Source organism: Salmo trutta, chromosome 13 (genome assembly GCF_901001165.1).
Source record: "Salmo trutta chromosome 13, fSalTru1.1, whole genome shotgun sequence".
NCBI lineage: Eukaryota > Metazoa > Chordata > Actinopteri > Salmoniformes > Salmonidae > Salmo > Salmo trutta.
In genome coordinates, this window is record NC_042969.1 from 3,748,009 (window position 1) to 3,772,351 (window position 24,343).

At 45.0% G+C, this 24,343-nt stretch overlaps 1 protein-coding gene across 1 annotated transcript in view; it reads left to right on the forward strand.

The window, feature by feature from the left end:
* The window catches only part of LOC115205082 (short transient receptor potential channel 3-like), an 89,416-nt gene that overhangs the window by 28,435 nt on the left and 36,638 nt on the right, over positions 1-24,343 (forward strand). The window lies entirely within an intron of this gene.

The following is a 24,343-nucleotide window of genomic DNA, read 5'->3' on the forward strand; positions in this document are numbered from 1 at the left end:
ATGAACGTATTATCAGTTCATTAATCTACTTAATTGTATTGCTTAACAAATTAAAGAATGATTGACAATAAATAATTGTAATCAAATTAAAATGTTGATCCATAATAATGAGTTCATTACCTGAATGCATCTCTATAGCCTTGGCGTTAACAAAATATTCATACAAATATGATTAGGCCTCTCATAGACTAGGCCTTTTAGAAAGAGGTTCAATCAAGTTAGATCTGCCAAATTAATATCGCATTGGAAAGAAATACATAAATCCAGCCTTAGAGTATAACATTTCGTCATCATCCAAAAGAAAAATGTCATTTATAACATGCACAATTAGAAGCATCAATCTATATAGAGCAAGCGTGACTAAATTCGAGCCCCGTAACTTTGTTCACCGCATCCTCCTTCGATTGTCTCGTCTGGCTGCCACGAAAAGCCCCCACCTGCTGATCTGCACGAAGTGTGTGCATGCCACTGGCGATGTACTTTGCTCGACATGCTAGCTGTTCTCGGCGGTGCATCATCACTTCAAACGCATTCCGTCGGGCTGTTATCGGTTGGCCTACTACAACTGGTAGTACCGGTAAAATGTAAGTTATGAATCGCAAATCACCATACAGCTGGCACACTTCGATTTCATCAATCATTTTGACTTCAATTTGGTTGTCCAAAGTATTATCAGCTTGCACTGCGTCTTTGCTGATGAATGCCTTGATCTCTGGCCAGTCAATTGGTTAAATTACATTGTTATTTCGTCTATTAATCGCTTCTACTAGATCTGAAAATGATGCAATAACCATGAATTTAACCGACTGTTTGTTTATAATGAGGGACGTCCTACATTTAACCTGGACACATAAATAGTAGGAATATGCGCTGGCTTCAGCCATGACGGCATGAGAGAGGAATGAAACATCTGCACTTCGCCTGCAGGTGCGAGCGTGTGTTTCACTGTCCAATCCGAGGCTTGAACATGATCTGAGCGAGTGATTTGAGGCTGTTTGGTCTCTTGGGCATCAAATTGGGAGAGCCTCAAAGGAGAGCGGACAGGGCATTATAAACAAAGAGCCCCATATATTGGCCAAAAAATAACGCATCAGATTTTTACTTTTTTTGGGGGTGTGGAGAAAAGTGAGGCGGGTGGCATTCCTTAAACAGTAATTCAACTTTGTCTAGCTTAATACAGTAAAAGTTATGGTATCAATATTATTGTAAGGATGAGGGGACCCTCAATGGTATATAGAGCAAGTCAGGATGTCATGTGAAACCATGTGTTCTGATATACTACTCGTACAGTATTATTTGGTTTTTACGAAAAGACACTCAAAATATCAACATTCAACATACAAATTCCTTAGAATCCCTATATTTACATATATTTACCATAGACCATATTAAACAGATATATGAAACAAACAATGCAAGATGGCGCCGACAGACATGGCAGCTCTGCCTCTAACTCCAAAGCAACTTTGCAGTATTTTGTTTTTTTTGTGTGTTATTTCTTACACTATTAGCCCAGAACGTTTTTTGGTGTTATTACGTAAATAACTTTTGGAAATCAGAGCGGTGGTAACTCACCAGCACTACGACCAGGAATATGACTTTCCCGAATTGGATCCTTTGTTCACACCCCCCAGGGCAATTGAACTTATCCCAGAGGCTGCTCCAAGACGCCACCGCCAACTTCTAGTCCAACTCAGGAGGCAGGCACACCATCTACCGCTTCCGAGTATATTACTCTCTAGTGTTCAGTCTCTGGACAATAAAGTAGACAAGCTCAGGGCGAGGATCTCCTTCCAGAGAGACATCAGGGACTGTAACATACTCTGTTTCACAGAATCAAGGCTCTCTCTGGATATACTGTCCCTGTCCATGCAGCCAGCTGGGTTCTCAGGACATCGCGCAGACAGGAATGAACATCTCTCCGGGAAGAAGAAGGTCTTTTGGTTCACCTGACCTAGAATAACTCACAATCAAATGCTGACCGTATTACCTCCCAAGAGAATTATCTTTGGTTATAGTCACAGCCATGTGTATTCCGCCTCAAGCCGATACCACGACGGCCCTCAAGGAACTACACTGGACTTTATGCAAACTGGAAACCACATATCCCGAGGCTGCATTTATTGTAGCTGGGGATTTTAACAAAGCAAATTTGCGGAAAATGCTACTCCATTCCTCGTGGCCGACGTAAGACATTTAAGCGAGTTATCCCTCGCAAGGCTGCCGGCCCAGACGGCATCCCTAGCCGCATCCTCAGAGCTGGCTGGAGTGGAGTGTTTACATAATCGATCTCTCTCTATCCCAGTTGCTGTCCCCACTTGCTTCAAGATGTCCACCATTGTTGCTGTACCCAAGAAAGCTAAGGTAACTGAACTAAATGACTATCACCCCGTAGCACTCACCTCTGTCGGCATGCGCTTTGAGTGGCTAGTTAAGGATCATATCACCTCTACCTTACCTGCCACCCTAGACCCACTTCAATTTGCTTACCGCCCCAATAGATCCACAGACGATGCAATTGCCATTGCACTGCATACTGCCCTATCCCACCTGGACAAGAGGAATACCTATGTAAGAATGCTGTTCATTGACTAGAGCACAGTCTTCAACACCATAGTACCCTCCAAGCTCATCCTCAAGCTTGGGGCGCTGGGTCTGAACCCCGCCCTGTGCTACTGGATTCTGGACTTCCTGACGGGCCGCCTCCAGGTGGTGAAGGTAGGAAACCTCCACTTCACTGATCCTTAACACAGGGACCCCACAAGGGTGCGTTCTCAGCCCCCTCCTGTACTCCCTGTTCACCCATGACTGTGTGGCCACACATGCCTCCAACTCAATCATCAAGTTTGCAGACGACACGACCAAAGTAGGCTGATTAGCAACAATGACGAGACAGCCTACAGGGAGGAGGTGAGGGACCTGGCAAAGTGGTGCCTGGAAAATAACCTCTCCCTGAATGTCAACAAAATGAAGAAGCTGATCGTGGACTTCAGGAAAAAGCAGAGGGCGCACGCCCCAATCCACATCGACGCAACCGCAGTGGAGAAGGTGGAAAGCATCAAGTTCATCAGTGTACACATCACTGATGATCTGAAATGATCCACCCACACAGACAGTGTGGTGAAGAAGGCGCAACAGCACCTCTTCAACCTCAAGAGGCTGAAGAAATTTGGCTTGACCCCTAAAACCCTCACAAACTGATGGACAATTGAGAGCATCCTGTTGGCCTGTATGCAGCCCGCGATGTGGTTAGTCATTGTGGCTGGGACCGCGGATTGTCCCGGGTTTGTGGCTGTCTAGATTCCTGCTGTTTGTTGTTTTCAATTTTCCCTGTGACCTGCCCTGTCTGGAACTGCGAGAAATAACAGCCTAACATACGTTGCTAGCTACCATGACAAAGACCAAAGCCGGCGGGAGTACAGTTGAGGACAGTGTCAGTGGTGTCTCTCTATCACACGTGAAGGATCTTTTAAACAAACAAAAAGATACCTATAAGCAGTTGTTACAACAACAAGAAAATAGCTTCAAGTGTTTTGTCCAAATACTCGTGGATTCTACTAATAAAAGAATGGACGACCTGACCAGAGGTCCAGGACCTGAAGAACAGTTTGCAGTTCTCCCAGGGTCAGCTCGATGAGTTGAAACAGGAGAACGGCAAGATGACAGCAATCTGTAAGTCATTGAGAGAGGACATTAGTTCTGTCTGTGAATCCATGATAACAATGACAGATAAATCAGACTCGAGGGACAATCAAGGCAAAACAACATGGTTGTGGAAGGAATTGCAGAATCTCCACATGAGACCTGGATGGAGTCTGAGGACAAAGTGAGGGAAATGGTCTTTGAGAAATTGAAGATGGACCACAGGAAGATTGAGGTGGAGCGCGCCCACAGGACTGGAAAACCCACCACCGGCCAAGGTATTAGGCCCAGGCAGATAGTGGTCAAGTTCCTGAGGTTCAAGGACAAGGTAGCTGTTCTGGAAAGAGCCAAGAACTTGAGAGGAATGTATATCTTCCTCAACGAGGACTATCCTGAAGCTGTGCACCAAAAGAGGAAAGAACTGGTCCCAGCCATGAAAGCTGCCAGAGCACGTGGGGACATTGCGTACATCCGCTACGACAGGCTCATTGTCCACCCTCCCTACCAGAAGCCTGGAAGGGATGAGAGAGCCAATCCTATGGGTTCATAGCCTCAACCCCGCAGCACACACACACCAATTGATTAATGGACTGCTGAATGTATATTTTTGTTCTCTTGCTTTGTCTGCTCTTTTTCATATTATGTCTATCTGTGATAAGCTACCCAGGAAAAGGCTGAAAATAGCCCATATTAATATATGTAGCCTTAGAAATAAGGTTAATGAAATCAATAACTTGCTAACATCAGATAACATTCATATATTAGCCATTTCTGAGACTCACTTAGATAATTAATTTGATGATACATCAGTATCAATACAAGGATATAACATTTATAGAAGAGACAGAAATGCTTATGGGGGAGGTGTTGCTGTATATATTCAGAGCCATATCACTGTAATGCTTAGAGAAGATCTTATGTCAAGTGTTATTTAAGTGTTTTGGTTGCAGGTTGACTTGGCACATCTAAAGCCTTTTTTGGGGGGGTGTTGCTATAGGCCACCAAGTGCTAACAGTCCGTACCTAAATAATATGTGTGAAATGCTTGTAGCGTACGTGATGTAAACAGAGAGGTCTACTTTCTTGGGGACCTGAATATTGACTGGTTTTCATCAAGCTGTCCGCTCAAGAGGAAGCTTCTTACCGTAACCAGTGCCTGTAATCTGGTTCAGGTTATTAATCAACCTACCAGGGTGTTTACGAACACTACAGGAACAAGATCATCCATGTGTAGCGATCACATTTTCACTAATGCTGTAGAACTTTGTTCTAAAGCTGCTGTATATCCGTACCTATTGGATGCAGTGATCACAATATAGTGGCTCCATCAAGGAAAGCCAAAGTTCCAATAGCCTGGCCTGAAATAGTGTACAACAGATCATACAAAAGATTTTGCTGTGACTCTTATGTGGATGGTGTTATAAAATATTTGTTGGTCTGATGTGATTAATGAGGAGCATCTAGATGCTGCACTTGATGAATTTATGAAATTGCTTCTTCCAATTATTGATAAACATACACCTGTTAAGAAACTGACTGTTAAGGCTCCATGGATTGATGAGGAATTGAAAAACTGTATGGTTGAAAGAGATGGGGCAAAAGGAGTGGCTAATACGTCTGGCTGTACATTTGACTGGCTTACTTACTGCAAATTGAGAAATTATGTGACTAAACTTAACAAAAAGAAGAATAAACTTTATTATGAAGCCAAGATCAATGGTATAAAGAATGATGGAAAAAAACTTTGGAGTACAAATTCAACTTCATCTGTCATCAAATCAGATGGCTTATTCATCACAACACCATTTGATGTTGGCAATTATTTTAATGATTATTTAATTGGCAAAGTGGGCAAACTTAGGCAGGAAATGCCCACGACAAACAGTGAGCAATTATATCCATGTATAAAAAAACAAATAATGAAAGAAAAGCAGTGCAAGTTTGAATTTTGTAAAGTTAGTGTGGGAGAGGTGGAAAAATGATTGCTAACGATCAATAATGACAAACCTTCTGGCATTGACAACTTAGATGGAAGGCTACTGAGGATGGTAGCTGACTCTATAGCCACTCCTATCTGTCATATTTTTAATCTGAGCCTAGAGGAAAGTCTTTGTCCTCAGGCCTGGAGGGAAGCCAAAGTAATTCCTCTACCCAAGAGTGGTAAAGCGGCCTTTACTGGTTCTAACAGCAGACCTATAAGCTTGCTGCCAGCTCTTTGCAAACTGTTGGAAAAAATTGTGTTTGACCAAATACAATGCTATTTCTCTGTAAACAAATGAACAACAGACTTTCAGAATGCTTATAGAGAAGGGCACTCAACATGTACTGCACTGACACAAATGACTGATGGTTGAAAGAAATTGATAATAAGAAGATTGTGGGAGCTGTACTGTTAGATTTCAGTGCAGCCTTTGATATTATTGACCATAACCTGTTGTTGAAAAAACTTAAGTGCTATGGCTTTTCAACCTCTGCCATTGCCATATCGTGGATTCAGAGCTATCTATCTAATAAAACTCAAAGGGTTTTCTTTAATGTCAAACATATAAAGTGTGGTGTACCGCAGGGCAGCTCTCTAGGCCCTCTACTCTTTTCTATTTTTACTTATGACCTGCCACTAGCATTAGACAAAGCATGTGTGTCCATGTATGCTGATGATTCAACTATATATGCATCAGCAACCACAGCTAATGAAGTCACTAAAACCCTTAACAAAGAGTTGAAGTCTGTTTTGGAATGGGTGGCCAGTAATAAACTGGTCCTGAACATCTCTAAAACTAAGAGCATTGTATTTGGTATAAATCATTCCTTAAGTGCTAGGCCTCAGCTGAATCTGGTAATGAATGATGTGGCTGTTGAACAAGTTGAGGAGACTAAATTACTTGGCGTTACCTTAGATTGTAAACTGTCATGGTCAAAACATATAGATTCAGTGGTTGCAAAGATGGGGAGAGGTCTAGCCGTAATAAAGAGATGCTCTGGTTTTTTGACACCACACTCCAAAAAGCAAGTTCTGCAGGCTCTAGTTTTGTCTAATCTTGATTATTGTCCAGTCGTGTGTTCCAGAGCTGCAAGGAAAGACCTAGTTAAGCTGTAGCTGGCCCAGAACAGAACGACACGTTTTGCTCTTAATTGTAATCAGAGGGCTAATATTAATACTATGCATGCCAGTCTCTCTTGGCTAAGAGTTGAGGAGAGACTGACTGTGTTACTTCTTCTTTTTATTAGAAACATTAATGTGTTGAAAATCCCAAATTGTTTGCATAGTCAACCAGAAATTCAGTTAACGGAAAAATAAGTGTTAAGTAAAAAATGTATTCAAAAATTAAAATAGCAAATAGTTAAAGAGCAGCAGTAAAATAACAGTAGCGATGCTTTATACAGGGGGTACCGGTACAGAGTCAATGTGCGGGGACACAGGTTAGTCGAGGTAATTGAGGTATTATTTACTGTGGCGTACAGCAGGTCAGCCACCAAGGGGAGACTCGTCGAGGCCTGGTGACAGACGGAGTATACATCACGAGGCGATGGCTCCATCTGCTGGACGTGCCATGTCTCAACGGGATCTCCGGCCAGGACTAATTGGGGCTGATTGCTCACCAGCTGTACAAGTCCCATAAAGCTGCCAGAAGGGCAGCACACTAGGGAGAGACTGGGGGAGGAAAGGACTCCCGTATAGTTGGGGACTGTACCAGAGCTAACAGGAGGGAGTTCAGTTTTGATCCCCACAGGATACAGCACGACCCGGGGAGCAGAAGACGATATCCCGGACAGGGTCTCTTGGGGGAGACCTATTATTATTTTTTTGACTATTATTTTAATAAACACCTTTGAAACTGAGCTAATCCTACTCTGTCCGTGTCTGATCTGTGTAAACGTTTTGAGCCATCCCCTGGTCTGCCACAGAACATGTAGGTAGTGTTAAAGTGACTATGCATAGATAATAACCAGAGAGAAGTAGCAGCATAAAACAGTCTGGATAGCCATTTGATTAGTTCAAGAGTCTCATGGCTTGGGGGTAGAAGCTGTTAAGAAGCCTTTTGGACCAAGACTTGGTGCTCTGGTATTGCTTGCCGTGCTGTAGCCAAGAGAACAGTCTATAACTAGGGTGGCTAGAGTCTTTTACAATTTTTTAGGGCCTTCCTCTTACACCGACCGGTATAGAGGTCCTGGATGGCAGGAAGGTTAGCCCTAGTGATGTACTGGGCCGTACACACTACCCTCTGTAGTGCCTTGCGGTCAGAGGTCGAGCAGTTGCCATACCAAGCAATGATACAACCAATCAGGATGCTCTCGATGGTGCAGCTGTAGAACTTTTTGAGCATCTGTGAACCCATGCCAAATCTTTTCAGTCTCCTGAGGGGGAATAGGCTTTGTCGTGCCCTCTTCACGACTGTCTTCGTGTGTTCTGACGATGATAGTTTGTAGGTGATGTGGACACCAAGGAACTTGAAGCTCTCAACCTGCTCCACTACAGCCCCAGTCAATGAGAATGGGGGTGTGCTCGGTCCTCCTTTTCCTGTAGTCCATGATCATCCCTTTTGTCTTGATCTTGTTGAGGGATAGGTTGCCAGGTCAGAGACCTGGCACCACACGACCAGGTCTCTGACCTCCTCCCTATAGGTTGTTTCATTGTTGTCGGTGATCAGGCCTACCACTGTTGTGTCATCGGCAAACTTAATGATGGTGTTGGAGTCGTGCCTGGCCGTGCAGTCATGGGTGAGCAGGGAGTACAGGAGGGGACTGAGCACGCACCCCGGATGTGTTGTTGCCTACCATTACAACCTGGGGGGCGGCCCTTCAGGAAGTCCAGGATCCAGTTGCAGAGGGAGGTGTTTAGTCCCAGGGTCCTTAGCTTAGTGATGAGCTTTGAGGGCACTATGGTGTTGAACACTGAGCTGTAGTCAGTGAATAACATTCACACATAGGTGTTCCTTTTGTCCGGGTGGGAAAGGGCAGTGTGGAGTGTAATAAAGATTGCGTCATCTGTGGATCTGTTGGGGTGGTATGCAAATTGCAGTGGGTCTAGAGTTTCTGGGATAATGGTGTTGATGTGAGCCATAACCAGCCTTTCAAAGCACTTCATGGCTACAGACGTGAGTGCTACGGGTCGGTAGTCATTGAGGCAGGTTACTTTAGTGTTCTTGGGCACAGGGACTATGGTGGTCTGCTTGAAACATGTTGGTATTACAGACTTAGTCAGGGACAGGTTGAAAATGTCAGTGAAGACACTTGCCAGTTGGTCAGCGCATGCTCGGAGTACAAGTCCTGGTAATCCGTCTGGCCCTGCAGCCTTGTGAATGTTGACCTGTTTAAAGGTCTTACTCACATCGGCTATGGAGAGCGTGATCACACAATCGTCCGGAACAGCTGATGCTCTCATGCATGCTTCAGTGTTACTTGCCTCGAAGCGAGCATAGAAGTAGTTTAGCTCGTCCAGTAGACTTGTGTCACTGGGCAGCTCATCGCTGTGCTTCCTTTTGTGGTATGTAATAGTTTGCAAGCCCTGCCACATCCGACGAGTGTCGGAGCCGGTGTAGTACGATTCGATCTTAGTCCTGTATTGACGCTTCACCTGTTTGATTGTTCGTCGGAGGGAATAGTGGGATTTCTTATAAGCTTCTGGGTTAGAGTCCCGCTCCTTGAAAGCGGCAGCTCTACCCTTTAGCTCAATGTTGCCTGTAATCCATGGCTTCTGGTTGGGGTTTGTACGTACGGTCACTGTGGGGACGATGTCATCGATGCACTTATTGATGAAGCCAGTGACTGATGTGGTGTACTCCTCAATGCCATCGGAAGAATCCCAGAACATATTCCAGTCTGTGCAACAAAGCTGGGACCGAGAGACTGAAAAACAGCTTCTATCTCAAGGCCATCAGACTGTTAAATAGCCATCACTAGCCGGCTACCACCCGGTTACTCAACCCTGCAACTTAGAGGCTTCTGCCTTATGTACATAGACATTGAATCACTGGTCACTTTAATAATGGGATACTAGTCACTTTAATAATGTTTATATACTGCTTTAATCATTTCATATGTATATACTGTATTCTATACTATTGTATTTTAGTCAATGCCACTCCGACATTGCTCGTCCTAATATTTATATTTCTTAATTCCATTATTTTACTTTTAGATTTGTGTGTATTGTTGTGAATTGTTAGATATTGCTGCACTGTTGGAGCTAGGAGCACAAGCATTTCGCTACACCCGCAATAACATTTGCTAAATATGTGTATGTGACCAATAACATTTGATTTGATTTGATTTACATATATATTTCCCAGGACTCCCTTGAAAGTGGTGGCAATTGTTACGGGGTGGATTTTCCTGGACAGATTTAAATTAAATATATTGTTTTGTATACTGTGCTCTACTTATCTAGCAGGGACATCTCTTTTCAATGTGCTCTGAAGGACCTAGCATTTAAAACGTAGCAGCTGTATGGCACAATCGTCAGGAGACTATCTCTGCCTTTAAAACACTGAGGTCTTTTCAATGAAAAGTGAACCATTTCAATTTACTTTCCATAGCTTAACTCTTAGCAGCCAGACTAATCTAAATTGGAAAGAGCAGGTGACAATACATACTTACGAGCGAGAAGATCAGGGAACTCTCTGGGGAGAGCAAAAACAGATGAGATTTTGGCGAGGAGCAGTCTTCAGTCCCCCTGTGGCTCCCGCAAGATTGAAATACCAATTATGGTGACATATCTGCAAATGAACCCTCTCTTTCCTCTCCTCTACCAAACAGTCTCCATTCTGTTCTCAGCATGGGGAGGTTTCCTGGATTGTGTTAATTTGGCATCAAATGGAAGAAAACAGACTGAACCAAGAAGAAACTACATGGACTTTAGTTTTCTGTTGCAAAAGTTTCAAAATCTGTTTCCGTTGCTTGCCCAAATTAACACAGCCCTCATCGGGCCCGGTCGAGAGTGACACCATTGCCAGGTACTGCAGGTTTTGAGTAGATTAGATACATTTTATCTCAAAATCTACTTTTTGTAGCAGATTAGGCAAACTTACACAGCAGGGTAGGAGAATTAGGTTAAGGTTAGGAAAAGGGTTAAGGTTAGGGTTAGCTAAAATGCAAAACATTTCAACTTTTGACGTCAATTTGAAATAAGAAGTATTCTATTTAGAATATATTGATTTTGATCTATATCTATTTTGATTAGAAATGACCGGTATTGCGAGGTTGCTCCACTATTAAAGATGCATCTCGTTTGGTAGGATAGGAAGTTATTATAATGAGTCACTACCGGTCTTTTGACATGACCCAAGAGGTCCGCTGACCTTCATTTATCAAACAACAGTACAGTTTGAAGATAGACATAAACTACTTTTCCAATAGAAATGCCAAATCACACCTGTAGGCGGTATCATGGTGACGTTGGCTAGCTAAGCTCATGTGCAGAAGCACATCATCAAATCTAACGGTCATCTTGCGCCAAACTGCGCATGTGCAAGCCCTCAAATTAAAGGCACTTCTTCGATTTAAAGTTGTTTTTCACAAAAATGAAAACGGGTCAGTTTGTCACTTTCAATTACTTAAGACATTGGCTCGGTTGTACATTTAGATTTTGAGAAAATAAGGAATAATTTATCACTTCTCTCATTTTCTCGGCCTGGTCTGCTTGGTCGGTTGAGCAAGCGTTACCGGAAGTCTTACGATGTTGCGCCTCTGGGTTTAGAAACTCTGTGACCAAGCATTTAAATGCAAGATCAATTGTCTCTGAGGAGGGAAGATTTCTTCCTTTTTCTGTCCCCCTATGACGTATTGAGTGAACAAATCGATGCAGTGACTATGCCTATGTTTCATCATCTGAATTTTGAATGGTTATGTTATGCACAGTTCAGACTCCGAATTTATGGTGAGTCATAACTGAATAGAAATGAAGTGCAGGCTGGCTCTCAACACTGCAGACTTCCTAGTTGGTTTGGGGATGAATTCAGACATAACAACGCCCTCTTGTGTTAAAGAAACCACACGTTTATTGCAGTGAAAATGATTGGTTTAATGTATCTCGGTTAATGTAACGTGTCTTCAGATTTCATAACTCCCTTTTACTAAGGAATCACGAGAAAGCTTGGTAAGTAGCCTTTCTGTAATATCTGAAATTATTGGATAGCCTATGCTGTGATGAATACCGTGTAGCCTTATTAGGAACTGTGTTTCAGATATCTCTATGAAGCTCATATAATGAAAGGTGCTATGTTAATAGTTCAAACGCAGCGCTATCATCTCACCCAACTAACAAAAGTCTTCCATCTCCGAATCCAAGGCCATGATTGTTCTTCCGTTGTGGGTGTGGTAGCGAAGCAACTTTTATTTGCACGCATTTAACATATCTTTTTTTAATTTTTAATTTTTTTATTTAACCTTCATTGAAACCAGGTAGGCTAGTTGAGAACAAGTTCTCATTTGCAACTGCGACCTGGCCAAGATAAAGCACAGCAGTTCGACACATACAACAACACAGAGTTAGACATGGAATAAGCAAACATACAGTCAATAATACAGTAGAAAAAGTCTATATTCAGTATGTGCAAATGAGGTAGGATAAGGGAGGTAAGGCAATAAATAGGCCATGTTGGCGAAGTAATTACAATATAGCAATTAAACACTGGAATGGTAGATGTGCAGAAGATGAATGTGCAAGTAGAGATACTGGAGTGCAAAAGAGAAAGATAAATAAATAAATATAGTATGGGGATGAGGTAGTTGGATGAGCTAATAACAGATGGGCTATGTACAGGTGCAGTGATCTGTGAGCTGCTCTGACAGCTGGTGCTTAAAGTTAGTGAGGGAGATATGAGTCTCCAGCTTCAGTGATTTTTGCAGTTGGTTCCAGTCATTGGCAGCAGAGAACTGGAAGGAAAGGCGGCCAAAGGGGGAATTGGCTTTGGGGGTGACCAGTGAGAAATACCTGCTGGAGCACATGCTATGGGTGGGTGCTGCTATGGTGACCAGTGAGCTGAGATAAGGCGGGGCTTTACCAGGCAGAGACTTGTAGATGACCTGGAACCAGTGGGTTTGGCGATGACTATGAAGCGAGGGCCAGCCAATGAGAGTGTACAGGTCGCAGTGGTGGGTAGTATATGTGGCTATGGTGACAAAACGGATGGCACTGTGATAGACTGCATCCAATTTGTTGAGTAGAGTGTTGGAGGCTATTTTGTAAATGACATCGTCAAAGTCGAGGATGGGTAGGATGGTCAGTTTTACGAGGGTATGTTTGGCAGCATGAGTGAAGGATGCTTTGTTGCGAAATAGAAAGCTGATTATAGATTTAATTTTGGATTGGAGATGCTTAATGTGAGTCTGGATGGAGAGTTTACAGTCTAACCAGACACCTAGGTATTTGTAGTTGTCCACATATTCTAAGTCAGAACCGTCCAGAGTAGTGATGCTGGACGGGCGGGCAGATGCGGGCAGCGATCGGTTGAAGAGCAGGCATTTAGTTTTACTTGCATTTAAGAGCAGTTGGAGGCCACGGAAGGAGAGTTGTATGGCATTGAATCTCGTCTGGAGGTTAGTTAACAGTGTCCAAAGAAGGGCCAGAGGTATACAGAATAGTGTCGTCTGCGTAGAGGTGGATCAGAGAATCACCAGCAGCAAGAGCGACATCATTGATGTATACAGAGAAGAGAGTCGGCCCGAGAATTGAACCCTGTGGCACCATCATAGAGACAGCCAGAGCTTCGGACAACAGGCCCTCCGATTTGACACACTGAACACTATCAGAGAAGTAGTTGGTGAAACAGGCGAGGCAATCATTTAAGAAACCAAGGCTGTTTAGTCTGCCGATAAGAATGTGGTGATTGGCAGAGTCAAAAGCCTTGGCCAGGTCGATGAATACGGCTGCACAGTAATGTCTCTTATCGATGGTGGTTATGATATCGTTTAGGACCTTGAGCGTGGCTGAGGTGCACCTATGGCCAGCTCTGAAACCAGATTGCATAGCGGAGAAGGTATGGTGGGATTCGAAATGGTTGGTAAGCTGTTTGTTAACTTGGCTTTCGATGACCTTAGAATGGCAGGGTACACCATAGTACCCTCAAAGCTCATCACTAAGCTAAGGGTCCTGGGACTAAACACCTCCCTCTGCAAATAGATCCTGGACTTCCTGACGGGCCACCCCAGGTAGTGAGTGTAGGTAGCAACACATCTGCCACGCTGATCCTCAACACTGGATCTCCACAGGGGTGCGTGCTCAGTCCCCTCCTGTACTCCCTGTTCATCCACGACTGCATTGCCAGACACGACTCCAACACCATCATTAAGTTTGCAGACGACACAACAGTGGTAGGCCTGAGCAGGTTGAGAGCTTCAATCCTTAGTGTCCACAGAAACAAAAACTAGAATGGTCCAAACACACCAAGACAGTCGTGAAGAGGGCACGACAAAGCCTATTCCGCCTCAGGAAACTAAAAAGATTTGGCATGGGTCCTGAGATCCTCAAAAGGTTCTACAGCTGCAACACCGTGAGCATCCTGACTGGTTGCATCACTGCCTGGTACGGCAAATTGCTCGGCCTCTGACCGCAAGGTACTACAGAGAGTAGTCCGTACGGCCCAGTACATCACTGGGGCTAAGCTGCCTGCCATCCAGGACCTCTACATCAGGCGGTGTCAGACGAAGGCCCTAAAAATTGTCAAAGACCCCATTCACCCTAGTCATAGACTGTTCTCTCTAATACCGCATGGCAAGCGGTACCGGAGTGCCAAGTCTAGGACAAAAAGGCTTCTCAACAGTTTTTACCCCCAAGCCATAAGACTCCTGAACAGGTAATCAAATGGCTATACGGACTATTTGCATTGTGTGCCCCCAACCCCTCTTTTTACGCTGCTGCTACTCTCTGTTTATCATATATGCATAGTCACTTTAACTATATCTACATGTACATACTACCTCAATCAGCCTGACTAACCGGTGTCTGTATGTAGCCTCGCTACTTTTATAGCCTCGCTACTGTATATAGCCTGTCAGTTTACTGTTGTTTTATTTCTTTACTTACCTATTGTTCACCTAACACCTTTTTTGCACTATTGGTTAGAGCCTGTAAGTAAGCATTTCACTGTAAGGTCTACTGTCACGTCCTGACCAGTAGAGGGGGTAGTTGGGTCAGGACGTGGCAGAAGGGAGTGTGTGTTTTTTATTGTTTCATTGATTTTGGCCGTGTGACTTCCAATCAGGCACAGCTGTAGAGGGTTGTGGTTGATTGGGAGTCACACATAAGTTACCTACGTTTCCTTTGTGTTTCGTGGGTAATTGTTCTTGTCATTGTGGTTGCACCTGACAGGACTGTGTTGGCTGTCAGTTTTGTTGTTTTTGTGATTTGCATAGTGTTCGTTGAATTAAATATGACGAACCCTAACTCCGCCGCATTTTGGTCCACTTCTTCCTCAGACGTCCGTTACAGAATTACCCACCAAACCAGGACCAAGCGGCGGAAGAGGAAGGAGCAGCAGGACTACAGCGTTATGGACAAATGGACTTGGGAACAAATCCAGGACGGAGAGGGACCATGGACTCAGGCTGGGGATTATCGCCTCCCGCAGTGGGAGATTGAAGCGGCGAGAGCGGAGAGGCACTATTACGAGGAGAGAGAGCGCAACGAGCGCGAGAGGCAGCCCCAATAATTTTTTTGGGGGGGGCACATGGGACAGTCGGTGGAGCTGAGGTCGGAACCAGAGCCAGTCGGGATGACATTGGAGGTGAGCGAGGGATATGAGGCAGAGACTGTGACGGGGTTAATGGGGAAATTAGGAGAGAGAGAGATGAGAGAGCTGCTAGTGTGGTGCATAAAGTACGGCATTCGCCCTAATGAGCGTGTCGCAGGAATGATGTCACCTGAGGCAGCTCTCCATACTCGTCCTGAGGTGCGTGCTGGTTGTCTGGTAAAGACTGTGCCTGCGCCCAGAAACAGGCCTCCTGCATGTCTTCCCAGCCCTGCACGTCCTGTGCCTACGCCCAGAACCAAGCCTCCTGCATGTCTTCCTATCCTGGTCAAGCCCGTGCCTCCTCCACGGACCAGTACTCCAGTGGGTCTCCCCATCCTGGTCAAGCCCGTGCCTCCTCCACGGACCAGTACTCCAGTGGGTCTCCCTATCCTGGTCAAGCCCGTGCCTCCTCCATGGACCAGTCCTCCAGTGGGTCTCTCCACCCTGGTCTCTCCTGTGCCACCTCCTCAAACCAGGCCTCCAGCGGGTCTTCCCAGACTGGTGAGTCCAGAGCCTGCGCCCAGAGCCAGGCCTCCGTTATGTCTCCCCAGCCTGGTGAATCCTGAGCCGGAGCTGCCAGAGTGGCCAGACTGCCCGGTTCTGCCAGAGTGGCCAGACTGCCCGGTTCTGCCAGAGTGGCCAGACTGCCCGGTTCTGTCAGAGTGGCCAGACTGCCCGGATCTGCCAAGGTGCCCTGCCTGCCCTCCGGCCCAACCCGAGTGGCCCTCCTGTCCTCCGGCCCAGCCCGAGTGGCCCTCCTGTCCTCCGGCCCAGCCCGAGTGGCCCTCCTGCCCTCCGGCCCAGCCCGAGTGGCCCTCCTGCCCTCCGGCCCAGCCCGAGTGGCCCTCCTGCCCTCCGGCCCAGCCCGAGTGGCCCTCCTGCCCTCCGGCCCAGCCCGAGTGGCCCTCCTGCCCTCCGGCCCAGCCCGAGTGGCCCTCCTGCCCTCCGGTCCAGCCCGAGTGGCCCTCCTGCCCTCCGGTCCAGCCCGAGTGGCCCTCCTGCCCTCCGGTCCAGCCCGAGTGGCCCTCCTGCCTCCGGTCCAGTCCGAGTGGCCCTCCTGCCCTCTGGCCCAGCCCGAGTGGCCCTCCTGCCCTCCGACCCAGCCCGAGTGGCCCTCTTGCCCTCCGGCCCAGCCCGAGTGGCCCGCATGTCTTCCGGCCCAGCCCGAGTGGCCCGCATGTCTTCCGACCCAGCCAGAGTGGTCCGTCTGCCAGGGTCAGCCTGAGTGGCCCGTCTGCCCCGCGCAGCTATCGGCGCCAACAAAGTGGGCGACGCCGAAGGTGGAGCGAGGTCCACGTCCTGCACCTGAGCCACCTCCAGGATAGGTGGGTTGGGGAGGGAGGGTGTAGCACAGTGCCGTCGGTGACGGCAGCCACCCTCCCTTCCCTCCCTTATTGTTTAGGGGTTAATTTTTGTTGGGGTATTGGGGATTTTCTTGTGTTTTATTTTTTAGGTGCATCCCGGGGTCTGCACCTTGAGGGGGGTTACTGTCACGTCCTGACCAGTAGAGGGGGTAGTTGGGTCAGGACGTGGCAGAAGGGAGTGTGTGTTTTTTATTGTTTCATTGATTTTGGCCGTGTGACTTCCAATCAGGCACAGCTGTAGAGGGTTGTGGTTGATTGGGAGTCACACATAAGTTGCCTACGTTTCCTTTGTGTTTCGTGGGTAATTGTTCTTGTCATTGTGGTTGCACCTGACAGGACTGTGTTGGCTGTCAGTTTTGTTGTTTTTGTGAATTGCATCGTGTTCATTGAATTAAATATGACGAACCCTAACTCCGCCGCATTTTGGTCCACTTCTTCCTCAGACAGCCGTTACATCTACACCAGTTGTATTCGGCGTACGTGACAAATACACTTTGATTTGATTTAGGATAGATATAGATCTGTAGCAGTTTGGGTCTAGAGTGTCTCCCCCTTTAAAGAGGGGGATGACCGCGGCAGATTTCCAATCTTTGGGAATCTCAGACGATACGAAAGAGAGGTTGAACAGGCTAGTAATAGGGGTTGCAACAATTTCGGCAGATGATTTTAGAAAGAGAGGGTCCAGATTGTCTAGCCCAGCTGATTAGTAGGGGTCCAGATTTTGCAGCTCTTTCAGAACATCAGCTATCTGGATTTGGATGAAGGAGAAATGGGGGAGGCTTGGGCGAGTTGCTGTGGGCGGTGGAGGGCTGTTGATTGGGGTAGGGGTAGCCAGGTGGAAAGCATGGCCAGCCGTAAAAAATGCTTATTGAAAATCTCAATTATAGTGGATTTATTGGTGGTGACAGTGTTTCCTAGCCTCAGTGCAGTGGGCAGCTGGGAGGAAGTGTTCTTATTGTCCATGGACTTTACAGTGTCCCAGAACTTTTTTGAGTTTGTGATACAGGATGCAAATTTCTGCTTGAAAATGCTAGCCTTAGCTTTCCTAACTGCCCTGAAAAGTTACATATCACGGGGGCTATTCGATGCTAATGCAGAACGCCACAGGATGTTTTTGTGTTGGTGAAGGGCAGTCAGGTCTGGAGAGAACCAAGGGCTATATCTGTTCCTGGTTCTAAATTTTTTGAATGGGGCATGCTTATTTAAGATGGTGAAGAAGGTACTTTTAAAGAATAACCAGGCATCCTCTGCTGACGGGATGAGGTCAATATCCTTCCAGAATACCCGGGCCAGGTCGATTAGAAAGGCCTGCTTGCTGAAGTGTTTTAGAGAGCGTTTGACAGTGATGAGGGGTGGTCGTTTGACAGCAGACCCATTACGGAGGCAGGCAATGAGGCAGTGATCGCTGAGATCTTGGTTGAAAACAGCAGAGGTGTATTTGGAGGGCAAGTTGGTTAGGATGATATCTATGAGAGTGCCCGTGTTTACAGATTTGGGGTTGTACCTGGTGGGTTCATTGATCATTTGTGTGAGATTGAGGGCATCAAGCTTAGATTGTAGGATGGCCGGGGTGTTAAGCATGTCCCAGTTTAGGTCATCTAGCAGCACGAGCTCTGAAGATAGATGGGGGCAATCAATTCACATATGGTGTCCAGGGCACAGCTGGGGGCAGAGGGTGGTCTGTAGCAAGCGGCAACGGTGAGAGACTTGTTTCTGGAAAGGTGGATTTTTAAAAGTAGAAGCTCAAATTGTTTGGATACAGGCCTGGATAGTAAGACAGAACTCTGCAGGCTATCTCTGCAGTAGATTGCAACACTTTGGCTGTTCTACCTTGTCGGAAAATGTTATAGTTAGGGATGGAAATTTCAGGGTTTTTGGTGGTCTTCCTAAACCAGGATTCAGACACGGCTAGGACATCCAGGTTGGCAGAGTGTGCTAAAGCAGTGAATAAAACAAACTTAGGAAGGAGGCTTCTAATGTTAACATGCATGAAACCAAGGCTTTTACTGTTACAGAAGTCAACAAATGAGAGCACCTGGGGAGTAGGAGTGGAGCTAGGCACTGCAGGGCCTGGATTAACCTCTACATCACCAGAGGAACAGAGGAGGTGGAGGATAAGGGTACGGCTAAAGGCTATAAGAACTGCTCGTCTAGTACGTTCGGAACAGAGAGTAAAAGGAGCAGGTTTCTGGGCACGATAGAATAGATTCAAGGCATAATGTACAGTCAAAGGTATGGTAGGATGTGAGTACATTGGAGGTAAACCTAGGCATTGAGAAATGATGAAAGGGATATTGTCTCTAGAGATGATTAAACCAGGTGATGTCACCATATATGTGGGAGGTGGAACTAAATGGTTGGTTAAGGCATATTGAGCAGGGCTAGAGGCTCTACAGTGAAATAAGACAATCACTAACTAGGACAGTAATGGAGAAGGCATATTGATATTAGGGAGAGGCATGCATATTAATACAGTGAGGGAAAAAAGTATTTGATCCCCTGCTGATTTTGTGCGTTTGCCCACTGACAAAGAAATTATCAGTCAATAATTTTAATGGTAGGTTTATTTGAACAGTGAGAGACAGAATAACAACAAAAAATCCAGAAAAATGCATGTCAAAAATGTTATAAATTGATTTGCATTTTAATGAGGGAAATTATTTGACCCCCTCTCAATCAGAAAGATTTCTGGCTCCCAGGTGTCTTTTATACAGGTAACGAGCTGAGATTAGGAGCACACTCTTAAAGGGAGTTCTCCCAATCTCAGTTTGTTACTTGTATAAAAGACAACTGTCCACAGAAGCAATCAATCAATCAGATTCCAAACTCTCCACCATGGCCAAGACCAAAGAGCTCTCCAAGGATGTCAGGGACAAGATTGTAGACCTACACAAGGCTGGAATGGGCTACAAGACCATCGCCAAGCAGCTTGGTGAGAAGGTGACAGTTTGTGCGATTATTCGCAAATGGAAGAAACACAAAAGAACTGTCAATCTCCCTCGGCCTGGGGCTCCATACAAGATCTCACCTTGTGGAGTTGCAATGATTATGAGAATGGTGAGGAATCAGCCCAGAACTACATGGAAGGTTCTTGTCAATGATCTCAAGGCAGCTGGGACCATAGTCACCAAGAAAACAATTGGTAACACACTACGCCGTGAAGGACTGAAATCCTGCAGCGCCCGCAAGGTCCCCCTGCTCAAGAAAGCACATATACATGCCCATCTGAAGTTTGCCAATGAACATCTGAATGATTCAGAGGACAACTGGGTGAAAGTGTTTTGTTCAGATGAGACCAAAATGGAGCTCTATGGCATCAACTCAACTCGCCATGTTTGGAGGAGGAGGAATGCTGCCTATGACCCCAAGAACACCATCCCCACCGTCAAACATGGAAGTGGAAACATTATGCTTTGGGGGTGTTTTTCTGCTTAGGGGACAGGACAACTTCACCGCATCAAAGGGACGATGGACGGGGCCATGTACCGTCAAATCTTCGGTGAGAACCTCCTTCCCTCAGCCAGGGCATTGAAAATGGGTCGTGGATGGGTATTCCAGCATGACAACGACCCAAAACACACGGCCAAGGCAGCAAAGGAGTGGCTCAAGAAGAAGCACATTAAGGTCCTGGAGTGGCCTAGCCAGTCTCCAGACTTTAATCCCATAGAAAATCTGTGGAGGGAGCTGAAGGTTCGAGTTGCCAAACGTCAGCCTCGAAACCTTAATGACTTGGAGAAGATCTGCAAAGAGGAGTGGGACAAAATCACTCCTGAGATGTGTGCAAACCTGGTGGCCAACTACAAGAAACGTCTGACCTCTGTGATTGCCAACAAGGGTTTTGCCACCAAGTACTAAGTCATGTTTTACAGAGGGGTCAAATACTTATTTCCCTCATTAAAATGCAAATCGTTTTATAACATTTTTGACATGTGTTTTTCTGGATTTTTTTGTTGTTATTCTGTCTATCACTGTTCAAATAAATCTACCATTAAAATTATAGACTGATCATTTCTTTGTCAATGGGCAAACGTACAAAATCAGCAGGGGATCAAATACTTTTTTCCCCTCACTGTATGCATTACCATTTCTCCTGACAGTGGAAGAACTGCTCTGGCGCGTTGCATGAACAGGGGTGCGCTTCACCCGCACTGGGCCAAAAGCGAGGCAGAGCAAGGTTGTTATAGTTTTGTGATTTAATATTTGTTTTTATTTCTAGATTTTTATTAGAAATTCAGTTTAGTTTCGGTTAGTTTTCAGACTTGATTTACTAGTTTTTTAAATTTAGTTTCAGTTTGATAAAACATTTTATTTTGTTATATAATTTAGCTAACGTTTTAGTTTTAGTGTTACGGAAAGAAAGTAGCCTATTTGTGGGAGGCTGGAAGCCATTTATTTGTTGACAGCCTATATGTTTTGGGGGGGAGATGTTACTTCTTGCCACTAGGGGGCAGTAATACTTCAGGTAATGGGAGAGGACGATAGACTTGGATAGACGTAACATCTCTGTATCATGATGGCGTCAGTGAGAGCATGGGTAGCGCCATTGAGGCCATCTCCATCTTGAAACATAAACCTGATGACCCCACCTGATGACCCGGCTGTTACGTATCCAAACAGGTAATCAGGTCATGCCAACTGGTCATCAGGAGGGATCAGCCAATGAAGATGGAAGTCCAGCTCAGTTGGCTAAGTCCTCAATGGCGCTGTCCATGCTACAGTATCACAGGCTTTTAGTCACTAGAGGACTCCATACAACTCCATGGACAGGACATAGGTTTGGTTAGGTTTCAATTATAAATCAATTCTAATATGACTTGGATTTAAAGGATAAGCGCCTACACTGGTACAAGAAATATGGTGGAAGGAAAGTCTCTTGACTATGTTTACACCAATCCGATGCTTTTTTAACTTTGGTAGTTTAAGAATAATCAAGTACCTTTACCTTTATCTGACAGAATGGAAGGAGAAAAAATAACAAATTAACTCAGGGCACATTTGACATGTATTGTTTATGTAACATTAAACATATATCATTGACTAACCCCTTCAAATAAGTTACAGAGAGGTGGTCGTTCGATTTCTCAAACCTGATGACATGCTGAATATTCTCACCACAACACTTGGGATGCAAGGGCAAAAACCAGATCCAGTTCCACAAGGCACAGCTTTGGATAAACAGCCATCCTTGCCTGCCAGAACTGGAGAGGTGACTCTACCAGGTTTTTCCGCAGCTCACTCGGGACACTTCATGTCCTGCCAGGTTGACCCCCCGTATGGACAGTGACCTCAGACACAATCTTCGAAGTGAGGAAATCTATATTTCTGAAGAACTGTGTTTGAGATGCTTGCTGGATTCAACGTGCTGGCATCTTGCTGGAGTCCTGCTGCTCCACAGGTGTACTCTCTGATTTGCTGAAGTACAAAAGACTTCCCTCATCAGTGGCCATCACTGAAGCTGGAGACTTATATTTCCCTCACTAACTTTAACCTCTCTGGGCCAGTGGGACGCTTGGGTCCCACCTACTCAACAGCCAGTGGAATCCCGTGGCGCGATATTCAAATACCTTAGAAATGCTATTACTTCAATTTCTCAAACATATGACTATTTTACACCATTTTAAAGACAAGACTCTCGTTAATCTAACCACACTGTCCGATTTCAAAAAGGCTTTACAACGAAAGCAAAACATTAGATTATGTCAGCAGAGTACCCAGCCAGAAATAATCAGACACCCATTTTTCAAGCTAGCATATAATGTCACATAAACCCAAACCACAGCTAAATGCAGCACTAACCTTTGATGATCTTCATCAGATGACACTCCTAGGACATTATGTTATACAATACATGCATGTTTTGTTCAATCAAGTTCATATTTATATCAAAAACCAACTTTTTACATTAGCATGTGACTAGCATGTGACTAGCATTCCCACCGAACACTTCCGGTGAATTTACTAAATTACTCACGATAAACGTTCACAAAAAACATAACAATTATTTTAAGAATTATAGATACAGAACTCCTTTATGCAATCGCGGTGTCCGATTTTGAAATAGCTTTTCGGTGAAAGCACATTTTGCAATATTCTGAGTAGATAGCCCGGCCATCACGGGCTAGCTATTTTGACACCCACCAAGTGTGGTACTCACCAAACTCAGATTTACTATTAGAAAAATTGGATTACCTTTGCTGTTCTTCGTCAGAATGCACTCCCAGGACTTCTACTTCAATAACAAATGTCAGTTTTGTTCCAAATAATCCATAGTTATATCCAAATAGCGGCGTTTTGTTCGTGCGTTCAAGACACTATCCGAAGGGTAAAGAAGGGTGATGCGCCCTGCGCGTTTCGTGACAAAAAAATTCTAAATATTTCATTACCGTACTTCGAAGCATGTCAAACGCTGTTTAAAATAAATTTTTATGCGATTTTTCTCGTAAAAAAGCGATAATATTCCGACCGGGAAACCCTGTTTTCGTTCAAAGACGAAAAAATAAAAACATGGTGTCGGCTCGTGCACGCGCCCCAGTCTCATTGTTCTCAGATTGACCACTATCCAAATGCGCTACTGTTTTTCAGCCATGGCCTGCACAGTCACCATTCAACGTTCTGCCGCCTTCTGAGAGCCTATGGGAGCGTTAGAAAATGTCACATTATGCCAGAGATCCCCTGTTTTGGATAGAGATGATCAAGAAGGCCAAGAAATAGTCAGAGAGAGCGCTTCCTGTTTGGAATCTTCTCAGGTTTTGGCCTGCCAAATGAGTTCTGTTATACTCACAGACACCATTCAAACAGTTTTAGAAACTTTAGGGTGTTCTCTATCCAAATCAAACAATTATATGCATATTCTAGTTACTGGGCAGGAGTAGTAACCAGATTAAATTGGGTACGTTTTTTATCCGGCCGTGCAAATACTGCCCCCTATCCCCAACAGGTTAAACATCAGCTATCTGAGCAGCTAACCAATCGCGGCAGCTGTACATAGCCCGTCTGTAAATAGCCCACCAAATCTACCTAACTCATCCCCATTTTGTTTTTATTTACTTTTCTGCTCTTTTGCACACCAGTATTTCTACTTGCACATCACCATCTGCTCATCTATCACTCCAGTGTTAATTTGCTAAATTGTAATTACTTCGCTACTATGGCCTATTTATTGCCTTACCTCCTCACACCATTTGCACACACTGTATATCAACTTTATTTTTTCCCCCTATTGTGTTATTGACTGTACGCTTGTTTATTCCATGTGTAACTCTGTGTTGTTGTTTGTGTCGCACTGCTTTGCTTTATCTTGGCCAGATTGCAGTTGTAAATGAGAACTTGTTCTCAACTAGCTTACCTGGTTAAATAAAGGTGATAGCAAAAAGTTTTTTTAAATATATTTTTTTATAACGTCTCCAGCAACTTCTCAAGCTGCACAAGCTTAGCCCAGTCACGCACCTTGCTCACCCTCGGATTTCTTCCCTCTTGGCTACTGATGGTGATGCCCAAGCTAGGTCTATTTGAAATATCGGCATATACTGGCAGCATTTACCGCCAGATTCAGAAGCTCGAAAACTCCATGAGAAAAAAACTCAATTACAGTTTAGAAGAAACTAAACAT